General features: G+C 40.2%; 1 long non-coding RNA gene across 1 annotated transcript; it reads right to left on the bottom strand.

The window, feature by feature from the left end:
- Positions 1 to 1,389: 1,389 nt before the first annotated feature.
- Positions 1,390 to 15,499, bottom strand: 4933434P08Rik (RIKEN cDNA 4933434P08 gene). The gene is made up of 4 exons (NR_166904.1): positions 15,142 to 15,499; positions 11,481 to 11,626; positions 4,008 to 4,260; positions 1,390 to 1,706 (listed from the first exon to the last, which is right to left on the bottom strand). It is a non-coding gene; the product is annotated as an RIKEN cDNA 4933434P08 gene (long non-coding RNA).
- Between the last annotated feature and the right edge of the window lie 917 nt (positions 15,500 to 16,416).

Below are 16,416 nucleotides of genomic sequence, written 5' to 3' on the forward strand. Positions count from 1 at the left end.
TGAATACTGCCTGACAGCAGGCACAGGTTGAAGAGGGACTTTGGAATTGTTTAAATTTGCTTTTTTCCCTTAATACTAACTTTGCCTCTCTCTGCGGCATGGATCCAAATGCAGCTGGCTTGAGTAAACAAAGGAGAATTATAGGCGTACATTAAAAATAAGGGGTGGAGAGATGGCTCAGCAGATAAGAGCACTGGCTGCTTTTCCAGAAGACCCAGGTTCAATTCCCAGCACCCACCTGGTGGTTTACAACTATCCATAGCTCCAAACCCAGTAACCTTGACACCTATACTAGCCACTGTTGCCAGGCACAAATGTGGTGCACAGACATATGTATAAGTAAAACATTCATATGCATAGAATAAAACAATAATAACTTTTAAAACTTAAAAAAAAAAAACTATTGAGATAAATTGGATTCTGGGGCAGGTTTACCAGAACTCAAAATATGTCATCAGAGCTCCACTCTGTGAATCATAGGAACACTGTCTCCCTGATATCCTGGGATTCTTAATGTGCTCCTCTCTGCTGGTCCCTAATTCCTTCTCGCGGGACACGTGTCCTAACTTCTGTGTGGAGAGAACTGTGTGAGAGGCCTGTTTCTTACCTAGAGAGCCGCACTCTAGTGAGGACTTGCAGCAGACAAATCCCGGAGTCTCTGTGCCCAGATGTGGCTCTTTCTTTTCTCTCTTACTCATGTGACACGAAGCTAACCAATCAGCTTTGATTTCTTAATCTGGGAAGTGGAGAGAATGACTAATTAAAGACAGACTTAGTGATACATATCTATAACCTCAGCACTCAGGAGGCTGAGACAAGAGGCTTGTCAGTTCAAGGTCAGCTGGGCTACCTAGCAACAATAAATTGCACATAATTTATAATCATTTTTGCATGAAATTATTGAGTTAGTACATGTAAGACGTACTGAACAATGTTCACCCTTTAGCACCTCAGCAAGCCTTCGTGGTCATGAGGATTTGGAGTAAGGGTGTGAGGAGACAGAAGATGATAAGAAGAGAGATGGATGACCCTGATAGGGGTAAGAGTAAATGAAAACTAGTCTGGAAGGAACTCAATGGATGTGGTAGAACAGTTAACAGCAGACCTCAGCACTAACCAGCAGGCTTTCCTGCTCTAGGTCAACCGACCATGCTCTGCCTCTGTCCTCTAATAGAGTCTAAAGACTTCTTCACTAGGTGGTATGTGTCATGGATTGAAGTGATATAAACCTCTGTGGACACTCCAACTTGCTTCCTTCGTTTATAACTCAAGTGCGCTGGCATGAAAGAGGTGTGGCTTGTGACTTCAATTTCCAACTTAAAGATCTTGTGGATGTGAATCTGACTGGGGTAATGATGATTGCGACACAGGCAAGGAGACACCCAGACATAAGGCATATACTCTTTTATAATGTTATCCCTTAAACACTTATTTTCTACAGGAAATCAAATACTCTAGATGCACAGCACAGGGTTTGGAGGCTGAAGACTCCTAGGAGCAAGAAAGGAAGGAGAGAACCCAAGGAAACCCTGTCCAGGGTAGAGCGGTGGAAACGTGGCGCTAACAAAGACTTCCTGTTCGGCACAGAATCCAGGCTGGCAGAGGCGGCTGCAGGGCTGTGGGTGTACTCAGCTGTGCAGAGCTGATTATAGAAGATGAAAGGGCTTGGCAATTCACTTCATCTCATGCTGAAACACTGCTGACAACTGAAAGTGAGGACAGAAGGATTCATTTGTTCAACTTCTGTTTTAAAAAGCAGACTTCAAATGATACCATGGAGAAAAGGAGGCGGGGCCCTGGTGTAATGGTGTAATGCGATGCTTTTTTTTTTTTTTTATAACACACTAGCTGCAGCGTTTATGTTTTGTACATGGCTTTGGAAGGCAAAGGAGTTGTCTCTCTCCTCCCTCTCTCTCTCTCTCTCTCTCTCTCTCTCTCTCTCTCTCTCCATGGTTCCCATCAATTCCAAGGAACAGGACAGATGAATGTGTGCTCAGTCACTGATCAGATAGAGCATGTACTCCCTAATTTGACAGAGACTATCGTGTCCACTCATATCTGAGTCTCACGATAAGTCAGAATGAAAAACTGTAATACCACAGAGCTTAAATGCTTCTTAGAAGCGTTGGAAAGGGAAAGGATTTTATTCAGGATCAGTGTGCTGACTGTGGATAACTGTATGCCACATAATAGAGAATCTATTTTAGATTTTTGTAATTCTGCCTATTTCAAAATTTAGCTCACAAATCCAGATTTTTCACTTATCTACATGGGGGTTTTTTATGTTTTGCTTAGATTTTTCTAAGGAAATGCCATAGTTTTGTTTTTAAATGTACCATTAAATGTAGCACATTTAACATTTGAAAACAGGGAATATTCTTCTCTTGCGAATTACTATGAAACATGATCTGAGAAATTGGTCTTATCCCAAAAGATTTATAAACATGGGTACCCCACTCTACTGGTAAACTATTAGTTATTCAAGATTAATGCATAAATGCAGATCCGCGTGTTAATTGAAGTGATAAAGATGTAGATTCCTCCTGCAGCCATTAAAATTAAAGTGTTCATAACCTGGGCACGTCCTGCTCCCGCCATTGCTGTCTTAAGCAATTCCCTTAAGTGATTGATGCTTGTCTCCATATGAAGACTTCAGTCATTTTCTCTGTAGGTTTTCGCTCCTAAGAAGTCACCCAAGCAATGGAAGTAGGAAATATTATAGCTCCAATACATTCTTTGGGTCTCATCACAGTCTCAGATTGTGTTTTCCAACAATATTTTGGGTGCACCTCCTGTGTGCCAGGCACTGCACTGGGGCATAAGTAAGAGATGGTACCATAAACTAGATTACTATCTACATGGCCCAGGGTATACAGGGTACCCTGGAATCATGGGTATTGAATTTATACCAGTCGCAACTGTTTTTTGAGAACAATAACTATGCATCAAAAAGGGGCCACATTATAGGAAACTTCTAGAGATTTTTTTTTCGCTAATGAAGTCATATTTGAGTGGAGATCGGACTATGAAACATCTAGTCTTGTAATCTTGTGAAAACCATGCTCAAAAGATGTGAGTTCCAGAATGACTTTGGTGTGTGTGTGTGTGTGTGTGTGTGTGTATGTGTATGTGTGTGTGTGTGTGTGTGTGTGTGGCCAAGATCAGGGTACAGAGAGGAAGAAGCAAGATCAATGGTACAGGGATGGGTCAGCAACTCTTCAGAGGTTCTGACAGGTCAAAAAGCTAGACATCTTTCTGAAGAGCACTGGAAACTTTGAGAAGGTGTTTCTGGTCTGGAGAGTGGTGCTGAGTTTGGGGATAGCAGGAAAACAGCTCACACTGAAGCCCCCAGTTCTGTCCTGAATGGTGCAGAGCATCAGTGATGGGAATTTGCCAAGCATCCCTGGTGGAAACTTGAGAAAGTACAGTGATGTGAACATGTACCCCCAACTCAGTTATTTTACTGAGATTTTATTTGGAAGATCACCATTCCAACTCAAACATGTAGGCTCAAGCCACAAGCACTGAAGTTTGTGTAACTATCAAAAGCACTCAGATATAAAATTATGCATTTTTTGCTATTCAAAAATTAAAGATACTGAAATAGTGTTAATCATGAGAATGCTTTTAAAAAAGGAGCCATTAAAAGCTATAGCCCATGGACCAGTGGGCTACGATTTCAAACCCCTTCTATTCAGGTAAGATATTTAGCTTAATATTAAAGTATGATAGTTATTCTAATCAAATATCCAATCATATCCCTACACTGAGTTCAGTTTTCTTCTCTGTACCTTTACACTGAATTGTGTATGTCAAACAAAAATTTAAAGTGTAATCACCTTTTCATCCAAACTGATATTTAGTATAAAAAATAACAAATATATTCAGGGATAAGTGATATGTGAAATCTTACTCCTTTTACTATAATCAGAAAATGTTTAAATGATTAAGTTAATATTTAGACTTCAATCATGTATCATTAAATGAGTTAATTGAAATATTTTTACCTTTGTAATAAAGTTTGATTCTAAGGGATGAATACTCTTGATATTAAGTGGCTTACACATCATAGCTTTGGGGTCGCTGAGATGGTGCAAATGGTTAAGAGCACTTGATGCTCTTGCAGAGAGCCCAGGTTCAGTTCTGAGCATCCATATGGTGGCTCACAACCATCTGCCATTCCAATTCCAGATCATCAGTTTCCCTTTTCACCGACTCCAAGCATTCTTCTGGTGCACACAAATCCATGCAGGAAAAACACTAGTATACATAAAGTAAAATAAAAAAATAAATCTTCAAAATGTCTTTCTTTTCATTGTGGTGTAGTATTCAAATTCCTTACCTACTTTTCCACTAATAAACCTCCTGACTGTTTTCATATTTTGATATGAAGGATAAGATTTGCTATGACCATTATTATCTATGTTTTCCTATGGACATATGCTTTAATTTCTCCCAGCTGAATACCTCCAATTTGAATAGATTATACTGAGGTTAGATGAATATTTCATTTATTACTAGCTTTGTGCATGGTGCATGCTTTTCTACCTTATATTTAATTTATTGGTGTGTTTAGATGTCATAGAAGATTTCTTATAAACAGCAAGTAGATGCATCTTCCTTTTTATTCAATTATAATTTCTTTCAAACGAGCTGCTTAACATTTATATTAAAGGTAATCATGGCTTTATTAAGTTCCATTTAAGCCTAATATATTGGTATTTGTTCTCTATGTTTCCCACCAATTATTTGTTCCAGTATTCATCCATGCCTCTCGTCTTTGGGGATCTATATATTATGCTAATAAATATTTATATTCCATATTTACTTTCCAATATTATGTACTTAGTTGGCATTGTAGCAGTACTTACTTTTCTGTTTGTTCTCAGGGTGAACATAAGATATACATACTTACTACAACATCACTTCAAAAAAAGATTATACTAAAGAATAATCCACAAGTTAGATCGCAGTAGAATCTTAATTCGTCTATGTTTCATTCATTGTATCTTCCTCAGATATTTTAATTATCCATATCTTATAAATCTCAAGGCTGGACAGACCAAGATTTTGGTAAGAAACGCTCGAAGAAATGACACAGGTGCACCCCCACACCCACCAGCAAGTAGTGCAGGTTTGAAGGTGGAGGGGCAAAGCAAGAAGCCACTCTGAGAGTAAGACTCTAAGGAATTTTGAGAGTTGCCTGATCCCAGAGAAATTGAAAATTCAATTAAAATATGAATGGGCTTCAGATAAAATTCACGTACATTCAGTTGAACTTCAATAAGTTACCAGCCTGCTTGCTAGGGAGGAAGCTAGAACGACACCAGCTGATGAGGACCGACACTTATGGGGTAGGTCTTAAGCCATTAAAACCCATGTCTCTATAAAAAGTCGGAATTGCACCTCAGTTTAAACCCATTTCCAAACAAAACCAACAACCAAAGAAACATCCCCAATAGAAATAACAAAGCAGAAAAAAAAATAGAAATTTAGACCAAACAATAGATATAGAGCAAATAGAAAGTAGAATTCAGGGAATAGGCCATGATGCAACTGTACAACTCAAGCAATGCCAAGGGTGATGGCAAATACCAGAATCTAGAAGATGAAAAGAGTGTCTTACTCACACCTTGATTTTAGGCTTCTGGCCTATAGCCTTGGGGAACAGATTTCTAATGATTTTGATACTCTGCTGGCCCAGTTTGTGATTCTCTGTTTTAAACACTTTGAGAAAGCAGAGCAGCTACCTAGGTGTTTAATAACACAAATCCATTCCAAAGGCATAACATTAAGTAAACACATCTTCCATGGGAGAATGTCCACCTGTGATATACTTTACAAGAAAAACTAAAGTATTCTGTGGGCAAGAAGTCATGGTGGGTATAGACATTGTGATTGGTTAAGGAAAGGAAGCCTATGTAATGATTCAGTTCTATGTGCAAAGGCTTCTATTATTAAAGTTTCCGTAGTGTCCTCACAGAAAAAGGTGCACATACACACGTTTTTGCATTTTCAAACTTCTGAAAGTGAAAACTAGGAGCTATGTATTTTAGTGTATGTAAATTCTCCCTTTAAATAAAAAATCTACTCTGTTGGGCAAGCACAAGAAGCCAGCCTGGCCCTCACTCACCCCACTGCGGGCCCTGTTTATGTCTGTGGCCTATGCTGCCACTGAGGGCTGTGTGGAGGTCCTGTCCGTAGTCTGTGCTGCTGCCTGAAGCTACGATGATGTCTGTGTGTCATGCGGTTGAGGGGAGCCATACTGATTTGAGTGGCCTCCACTGCCAAATGAGCCATGATGATATCTAGTCCTGTGCTGCTGCCATGGGCCACCATGTATGGGTCTGTGGTTCTACTGCATTCAGGGTCAGGGTTGCTGGCCTGTGTTACCAATGAAGGTCATGTGGATGCCTGTGGTCCGTGATGTCTGGGCCATGGTGATGTCTGGGCCCTTGCTGCTGCTGAGAGACATGTTGGGATCCATGGTCCTACTGACCCCTGGGGTTGTGTTTGGAGTCTAAACAAGCATCAGAGAACATGTGGAGGCCCATAATCCATTTTCCTGCTAACTGTGAAGAGCAAGTAGCTTACTTTTGCTGTGATATGGATGACTGCACGCAGTTGAGAGAAGGGACATGGAAGGCTTATGCAACCCCATCCCACCCCAGAAACAACCTAAAAAGGCCACCAAAGAGAACTTTTAGAAAGTGTGATAGAGATACTGAAGATGCTCCAGAGTTGAGAGCTTTGGGGAGGACAGGGATGGGGACTCAGTTCTATTTAACTGGCAGGCTGCTGAGACTTTGATCATTCTCCAATTGAGTCTATAGATAACACAAAGTAGACTTGCTTAGTTTTATTTTTCTCTCTTTTCTTTCTATTTTTAGGGGGGGAGGTCACAAGGGTAGGGGAAGCAGACATGGAAGAACTAAGAAGAGAGGGGTGCATGATGTGAAATTCATAGAGAATCAATAAAAATGTCATGTTGAAAAAAAATCAACTCCTTAATAGAAATATCGGATTTCAGATGGTACTGAAGTATTTTGCGAGAAGCGATTCAATGTTAGCAATATAATTGGAAATACATCAAAAAGTAAGATTGAGTGACAAATGACCAGATGTATGGGTACATGATAATACAAATATAAGTATTACAAAATGACTACTGTGGTCTGGTTGGTAGGTATGTGATTGTTCATATAAAATTCTTTCTACTTGTATATATATGAGTATTTTCATGGTAAAATACAAAAGCATAAAAGAATATAATACAGACACCTACAGGCAAATTAGATATGACAGAAGAGAAACTTAGTGAACTTGAAGTATAGAATCTTTAAAAAGGATAAAAAATATAGAAAGGGGACTTGGAGTGGTAGTACACATTTGATTCTAGCACTCAGGTATATCGTTGAATACAAGGCCAGCCTGGTCTACATAGTGAGTTCCATTTGCTTGTGTGTGTGTGTGTGTGTGTGTGTGTGTGTGTTAGGGGGTGTTTGTGTCTGTGTGGCTATATGTGTCTTACTATGTTGCTCTGGTTAGCCTAGAACTCACTATGTGTACCAACATGGCTCCAGACTCATAATATCCTCTTGTCTCTGTCTCCCAAGTGCAGGAATTGCAGGCGTGCACCACTAAACGTGGGCCCAGATGTACTCCTTAAAAAGAAGATAGCTTATGGATACTGCAACCAGAATCTAGACACTAAGTTAAGGCAACAGATTTGTGGAGAGAGTAAATACAATTAGAAGTAGGTGCAACTAAACTATCGAGAATAAAGGCAAAAAGGAACTCAGAGCTTTTGGCAAAACTGAACCAACTTCTTAGCAGGGGTGATGGAGACCAGCAGAACACTTCAACAGGAAGGTACGTGAGAATTATTAGGTTCCTGATGTGTGTGAGATTTTTGTGCACACTCTTTCCAAGCATCACCCCGGATACTCCCCACACTCTTCAGATATTACAATCTTCTTTTTAACAAAAGGAAGTTATGGTTTGGAAGGGTTAATTGTTTGCATAAAATCAAAATCAGAGAGCTAATCAGTTGATAAAGATTTAAACTTCATGTATAAGTCTCAAAATACAGTTATCCTATATCTTGTTTCTTCTTCTTCTTCTTCTTCTTCTTCTTCTTCTTCTTCTTCTTCTTCTTCTTCTTCTTCTTCTTCTTCTTCTTCTTCTTCTGTATAGAATAGAGTTTATTTGGGGGCATGGGAAGGGGAGTTGAGAAGGGAGCAGAGGCAGGGAAAGAAAGGGAAGGGGAGAGAGAGAGAGAGAGAGAGGAAGAAGAAGGAGGAGGAGGAGGAGAGGGGAGAGGGGAGGGGGAGGGGTGGGAGAGGGGAATTGAGAAGGGAGCAGAGGCAGGGAAAGAAAGGGAAGGGGAGAGGAGAGGAGAGGAGAGGAGAAGCTGGTCAGGAACCCATGGAGAGAGGGAGGGAGTGAAAAGGGAGAGGAGAAAGGGGTCATAGATAGAAGAGAGACAGAGACAGAAGGGCAGAGAGCCTATTTTATTTCTCCTCTGTTTTTTCCCTTCATTCTTGTTTCTATGGCAAGGCTCTGAGTCCCAGTGCTCCTAGCTTGGCAATCCCCCTACCAACTCTCTTATTCCTGACAATATTTTTGAGGTAACACTGAAAGAGGAAAAAGAATCAACTGTGGTAGTACACCAGTGTCTAATATTGGGTAACATGTTGTGGTAGATACTAGAGCCGCAACCACAGAGAGAATCCGTGTAACTGGCTTCTTTCCCTATATGCTTCTACACATCTACTCTCCAGCTTGACACTGTGGCAAAGGACTTGAATACTTCCGTCTTTCTAGTTAGCACCATACTCTAAAGTATGTATCACTGCAGGAGACTGACAAGGTAACAAGCTGTCACTTTAGCTACAGAATATCCTATTTTTAATAAATATTATTTCCTACGGAAATGTGCTGACGACAGCTACTTTTGATGGCAACAGTGTGTGTGTGACCTGTCGGTAGACAACAAACACTATGTCAGCAATGATGATTCTCAAATCCTATAGAGATGCTGGAAACATAGCCTCAAAAATAATGTCTAAGGCACAAGCACATAAGGATCAGGAAACTATTTTAGTATACTGTGTTAAAGAAAACATCATGGGATAGTTTATGAGTTATAAAGTAGGCAGTTATAGCCCAATAATATTTTGCTTCTTATACATTTTTCTTTAAATCTGAGTTATTTCAATAAAACAAATAATATGTGTTTATTTAAATAAAACTAAATTTCATTAGTATCCTTGAGGGAAAAAAATTTGAATTTGGTTCCTTAGGACCATCTAAGTTATGAATAATAAATTATTTTCTGAAACTAGCTTAGGGCTTTAATATTCTAGGATTTTATATTAGATAAAAATAAATATTAATTGGAATACTATTTATATTTTTTAACTTCTTCCCTATAGTTGCTTAAATAAGCAAATATTTATTTCTAGATAGACTTGAAAGACTCTCATTATGTAAAAGTAGAGTAGAGAATATTATTTCTCTGGTATATTCTTTTATTCACATATAAGTCACATTAATTTTGGCAAAGTTGTCCTGGATAGTGCTATCAACTTGATACAGCCTAGAATAATCAGAGTAGAGAGTCTCAAGTGGGGCACTGGCTAGGTTTCGCTGGTCCTGGGCATATCTGTGAGGGGCTTTCCTGATTGTTGGTTGATATGGGAAGATCCAGTCTATGAGATCAGAACCATTCCTAGTCACGTGACCCTCGAGTATATAATGAAGCTATCTGTGTAGCCCATGAACCCCTAAGCAACATTCCTCAGAGGTTTCTATTGTGTTCCTTTAGTTGTGTGTTCTCTGGTTAAAGGTAAAAACATGTTCGTCCACCAGCCAGCTGGCTTTTAAGATAAAGTTCCTGCCCCCACTCGATGATGGGCTGTAATCTGAATGTAGAAGGCAAATAAATCCTTTCCTCCTCTATGCTGTCTTTGGTCACAGCGTTTTATCACAGCAGCAGAAATGAAGTCAGAACATAAATTTCCTGAAAGCTTTTGACATAATCTGCGTCATGCTTGGAATCGTTTGTTTTAAATTCCTCTGTTAGTATGCACTACATATCTGCACAAGTATATGTTCGTGCACAGCTGGCTATAAACATATATGCGTTTGTATATCTATGTGTCCATTTATATATAGAAGCACACATGTATGTTTCTAGACTATTTTATGGTCAGGCTGAAAGTGGCAGCTTGTTTGTACATTTGGCATCTCTCCTCGATGCCCTGTTAGCAGAGTTATACACATAGCGAGTGACTGGCTGGACCATTTCTCTCACCCTTACAGTATCCCCCAAGAAGATCACTACTGGAATTATTGTTCAGGGTTGAAGCTGAGATGGGTGGTGTTTGCGTCATATCATGCTCTGCCCTGTAGGTAAGGAAGTCACAGTTGCTACTTTCTTCTTTAATGTGTTTTATATCTTACTTTACTGTGTCTAAGAAGTAAAACTAACTGTTAAGTTTTTCCTAAATCTAATAGCAAATTCTCACATAAAACAACCAAAATTCAAATAAGTTTCAGAAGAAAGCTTAATAACATATAACTTATTATACTTTAAGGGCATCCCTTGGAGCTACAGCGATAAATTAAATTATATTACATTCCTCAATAAAGCAGAAACTATGTTCTCAAAAGCACATAAAATTATTTCTAAAATTAAAAATTCAGAAGTTAGGCTTAAATGAATGCCATCAATTAATTTTTATAAAAGAACTAGAGACATTTTGGGGGAAAAAAAGTTCAATTATGTTCAAAATGAAAATTATATAAATAACTTTATATGATTGAGAAAAATTATTATGATCTGAGAGATAGACCTAGCAGGCTTTTTAGCCTTCAATTAAAAATATCAACCCTCTAGGGTCATCACTAAATCATTCGCCCACAAAGGCACAGAACTCGGATGAGACTCCGTCTAGAGGCGGATTGGTAACCGGTAAAGGATGCGTTTATGTTGTTTGTGATTCCATGGACCTCTGAGATAACGAGATTGGGATAAAATACTGACAGTAACCAAATGAATAGTTAAGTTCTTCAAAGTTCAAGGTAGCATCTTGTCCTTTGAACCTGATGGAACTTTAACAAGGTACCGCCCAGGTGCAATAGATTTTTCCTGGAATTTAGATGCAACAGCCTAGGCTCTCAGTGAGGCTCTTGCTCAATTCTTAACAGTGTGTGTCAACAGAGAGCAGCCTCTGTGCTCCCAGGTGTTGCCAGGGAATCCACAAAATGCTGCATCAGTCCCTGACCACTTATGCTAAACCAGTCTGGCCAGGGATACAAAAAGATACAAAATTGCAGTCTTTTTCTCATTCTCTCATTTTCCTTTTTACTATTTATCTGTGAGGTGCTTAGAAAGCTTTCTCTCTAAGATGTCCCTGGCCATCCTGCTCAGTCACCCTGCGTTTCCTCTCACCCTGAGAGCATTTGCCACTCACAGTGCAGCGTTGATCTAATGTAAGCAGCTAGGAACACAGGAGCCCTGCAGGAAATTTTTACGAGTGAGCTGAAAGTGGCCAACTCATTTGTTCCAATCTTCTCAATGGTGCAAATGGTCTGCAGAATCCCAAATATCATAATCGACCTGAAACAAGACGAAATGGACCATTTTCTGTGTAGTTTCCCTTTTTATATATATAAGGGGGAAGGGGTGGTGGAAGGATTTTCTGAAATGTGATAGCTGTAATAACCGAGAGGGGGGAAACCAAAACAGGCCTGCACTGTGGCGGCATCCATTTCACTCAGCATACCACACAAATTGGTCCCAGCAGTTTTCTCTTTAATTCAGGATTTATGGAAACATCTGAGATTATAAAATTAACTGAACAAAAACAGATGTTATAATTGTGAAGGGGGCCCAGTTCTTGGATGAATACCAGAGCTAAACGTTAGTATATGGAGTGGAAACATTTTAACTCGGGTTCCTATCTATCAGTTTACAAGCTGACGTAAATATTCCACAGGAAGATAACCATCTAAACAGCTTGGAGAAATGAAATTATGTTCACATAAGTGGCTCATTTTTCTCCCTTTCAGAAGTAAGGCAATGGCTATTAAAATGACAATTTCCTTGTTTCTTAATTAATAATATACAGTCTCCCACCTATATTCACAACGCTGAGTGAAATAAGGCAGATCTTAGATTGAGCTTCCACACTGGGTCTTACTGTTACTCTAGGGTGACAGAGAATAACACCATCGCTATCTCCTTTGCGGATTTACTGTGGAACAGCCATTCGGAGCAGCACTCAGCTTTGGACAGAGGTAGCCCCAACTGAATAGAGAAAATGATACTCTGACCTTTGAAGAAACTATCTAAAGGTATGAGAAAACATCCTTTCAGACCAGGCTGAACCCAGATGTTGTAAAATCCTGGAAATGATCTCTGGAGGAACAAAAACAGCAACAACAAAAAGCTATTAAAAAAGGGTTCTCTAGTCCTGCTTCCACATAAAGACTGGGTGTGGTCACGCAGGCACTGCACTTTTGGCATCCCTTCGCAGAGACTGTTTCTAAGTATGAAAGAAATGAGAGACTTAAAATCGGCTAAATAGCGTGTTCCTTTTTAGCAGCGAAGGACCTTTAAATGATCTAAGATGCTTTTTCTGTCAAGCAGGAGGTTTCACCGAGTAAAAGGACACATGCCAGAAGGCTGCGGTTCTAAGCGTGGGTAAAAAGAGTTTGTAAACACACCCAGAGAAATGTTAGGATAATACCTCCAGGGGACCTTGGCTAGGATTTGTTTATTGGATTTACACAATTGAACCAATCATGATTAAATTGCCTCGGGGCCAAAGTTGAAAGGGATCACAATCAGAATGCATACAACGTTGAATAACAACCGGCAAGTATTAAAATAAATTAAGTGTCAATGCAAAGCACCTAGGCTTTCAATTCTTTACAGTTCGGCTTGTAGAAGGCCCTTAGACAGGAATTGGGCTAAATTACACTGAACAAAGAGTCCCACAAACAAGGGTCTGCTGCAGAAATCTAATTTCTTCTTGAGTTCTGTACAGAAACAATGTGGTAACTGTTAGCTGGAGCCCTCCAGCTGATTCATATCTCTATGAAGCTGAATGAGACATGCTTCCCGCACTGTATTCTAGGGAATGTGGAATCCACAAAATGGTAGTGTCTCGGGCAACTGTTTGTTTTTCCCTACCATGACGATTCATCCAGGAAGTATGTATTTAAACCTGTTTACCATATTCCTATAATCTAGTTTTTGGGTTTTTTTTTTTCAAATGTATTAGATTTCAGAACCTTTTCCTAAGTAGAATCTTATAGAAAGAGTGGTCCTTAGGAACAAAGTTTAGAAAACCCGAGGATAAGTTAAATAGTACGCAAGGTTTTCTATATAGTCTTTGACCCAAACGTGAAGAGTCATTTTCCCTCCATAACAGGCAGCCTTCCACCTTAGTGATCCAAGATCTCCATGTGCTTTTCTCGCAAACATTGATTCAACTCAGGTTAAAGAAAGATTAAACAAAACCTTGATAGTACAATAGTCTGATGTCCCCCTCCCTGCACCAATAGAATTGCATTATGACAATACAGAAATTTTGACGTGAAAGAATAACGTTCTTATTGATGTACATTTGGGGTAAATGTAGCGGTTTGAATGAGAATGGGCCCCGTAGGCTTCTATATTGCAATGCTTCGTGGTATGTCATTTGGGAATAATCAGGAGGTGTGATCTTGTTGGAGGAGATGTGTCGCTGGGGTGTGCTTTGAGGTTTCAAAAGTTCAAGTCATTCCCAATTGGGCTTTTTTTGCTTCCTGCTTATGGGTCAATATTTAAGCTCTCGTTTTTTGCTCCAGTTTCAGATGTTGCTGCCTGCTGCCGTGACGATCACGGACTCACCCTCTGGAACCGAACTGTGAACTCATAATAAACTCTTCTGTAAGTTGCCTTAGTCATGGTGCTTTACCACAGCAACGGAAAAATAACTAACAGAGATCTAGGAAGGCAGTGTTTGGGAGACCGATAAAGGATCCCGAGGTCTCCAGAGCCAAAACAAAACAAAACAAAACTAATTCAAGCAATGAAGGGTTTGGGAATATAATTATTAGTTGGAGCTGGAATCAAAGTTTTTTGAAGCACCTTGTTTTCAAGTTCCTTGTCTATATATGCAAGTTCATGAGCCATCTTGATGACAAAGCATCAACGACTTCTAGTCCACCTTCTAGTTGTCCACCCGAGGAGATGACAGCATCCTGAGTATCGTATCCATAAGAAGAATCTACCGTAACTTCCTATGGAGTGGCTTTCTAGTGACTTCCTAATATATCCCACCTAAAGTCTACTCTGATCATGAAAATATTCCAGATATAAGAGATTAGATCCCATCTTATTTTCTCCAAACTCAGTGTCTCCATCTTTGCATCCCCCATACTTCCAAGTTCTTTGTTTTGGGTGGTAACTTGATTGTTGCTGCCATTTTTAGATTCAAAACTCACAAACAAACTTTTCGTCAGCTTCAGGAGCGAGGCCTCACCATCCTATGACCCAAGTCCATGCCTGCTGTTAACAAGAGCAATTGTCAGTGCCTAAGAGCATATATATATATATATATATCTTTTACATAGATATGTCTGTCCTAATAATTTCCTTTTAAAATCCCAATATTGTTGATTATTTATGTTCTCAAAGACCCCAAAGAATTGATCTATGGGTTAAAATGGTGTCCCTCTTCCTGTCCAGAGTCTGGATGCAGTAAGTTTGACTTCGTAGATCCCATGCTGCTGCCAGGCAGGACCCAGCTCCGGGGGTGAGGCAGCGCAGTCTGAGGTCCCCATGGAAATGCTGGAATTGGCTTAGGGTCCCCAGGCCTGCATGGAGGCCAGGGACACTGCAAATTCGTGCATTAGAAGAACTGAGAACAGAGTGCGGGGGTGGGGGTGTGGGTCCAATGGGGCTGCTCTGGCCCAGGGCCAAAGGGGAAAAGGCAGGAGAAGAGAGAGCTCTAGCTGGTTCCCACAAGGACAAGAGTGTCCTAGGCTTCCTCGGGCAGCTTGGCTTGGTGGAGACCATGGCTAAGAGTACAGGGAGACCTCCTGCTGGAGATTAGACATGTGACTATCTAGAGGAAGACCTACTCCATTGCTCCAGTACTACCGATCCCGATGAGAAGAGACAGTCCGTGGTCTTAAGGAGTTTACCGTCATGGCGGAGAGTGGTGATGAGTGAAACCACACCCCACTTTCTCAGGACGGGCCTGAGGTTAAATACCTTTTGCAGGGAGGAGTGTCTGTGAAGCGGGAGCTAAGAGGGTAGTAGAGACAGGGAAAAGCATGGAGACGGAGAGAGTAGAGAAGTAGAGGCTGGTCTTGGCCACAGAAGAGAGGGAAGAAGGGAATGTGGAGAGAGATGGGAGCAAGAGGGCACAAGAGAGAAGCAAGAATAAGAGAAGGAGGAGGGGACAAGCAGCCCCTTCTATAGTGGACGAGACCTACCTGGCAGTTGCCAGGTAACTGTGGGGGTGGAGTCCAGACAGAATACCCGGAACTTGGGGTGTTACCCTACATGACTGATGGCCACAGAATTATTGATAGCTGAGGCCTCGAGTCAGGAGCCTAGTGTCCAAGATAGTGGCAAATGCCTTCTGTTCCTTGAGGGAACACCTGCTGGGTCTCTGGGGTTTAAACCTAGCTCGACTGGCTAGAAAACAGGCTGCCTTTTATGGTCCCACATTGATCAATAGAAAGAAAATAATATCAGAGCAAAACTAAAACATAATGTCAAGAATTAGGCAGAAAAGAAATTCCTTGCACATTGAAAAGAAGGAGTTAAAAAATTTAGGAAATAGCTAGTTCAAGGTTATTTAAAAATTAGAACAGTAATGACTACTTAAAAGTATTGATGTTGATCATAAATGGCTCCCCTGAAATGTGATTTTATACATAAAAACTCTGTATTATTGACACATGCAGACATTTCATCTTATAGAGGTCAATGCCAAGGGCAATGACCTATATTGTCTCCTGAAGACTAGACTGTCTTCAACATTCCCAAACATCATTAATCAATTCTTTTTGAGATAAAATTGTAAAGTCATCATAGAATGCACTACTCTTAAACAACTCTATCTGCAAAATGCCATGAGAAGCAAACTACTGGGCTAAGTAAAGATATACCATTTGCATAGCCTCTCTACTGCCCTTGAGGAAAAATACCTTTAATTTGATATAAATTGTTCCCAGTTAATGTGTAGTGGCTTTAAATAAATTATTATTATTGCATGTATGAGTGTTTTGTCTACGTGTATGTAAGTGCACTGTATGTGTTCCTGGTGCCCACTGAGTTCAGAAGAGGAAGCCAGAGTCCCTGAATGAGGGGTTATAGATGCTTGTGAACTACCACGCATATGCTGG

This window comes from Mus musculus, chromosome 18 (genome assembly GCF_000001635.26).
Source record: "Mus musculus strain C57BL/6J chromosome 18, GRCm38.p6 C57BL/6J".
Lineage (NCBI taxonomy): Eukaryota > Metazoa > Chordata > Mammalia > Rodentia > Muridae > Mus > Mus musculus.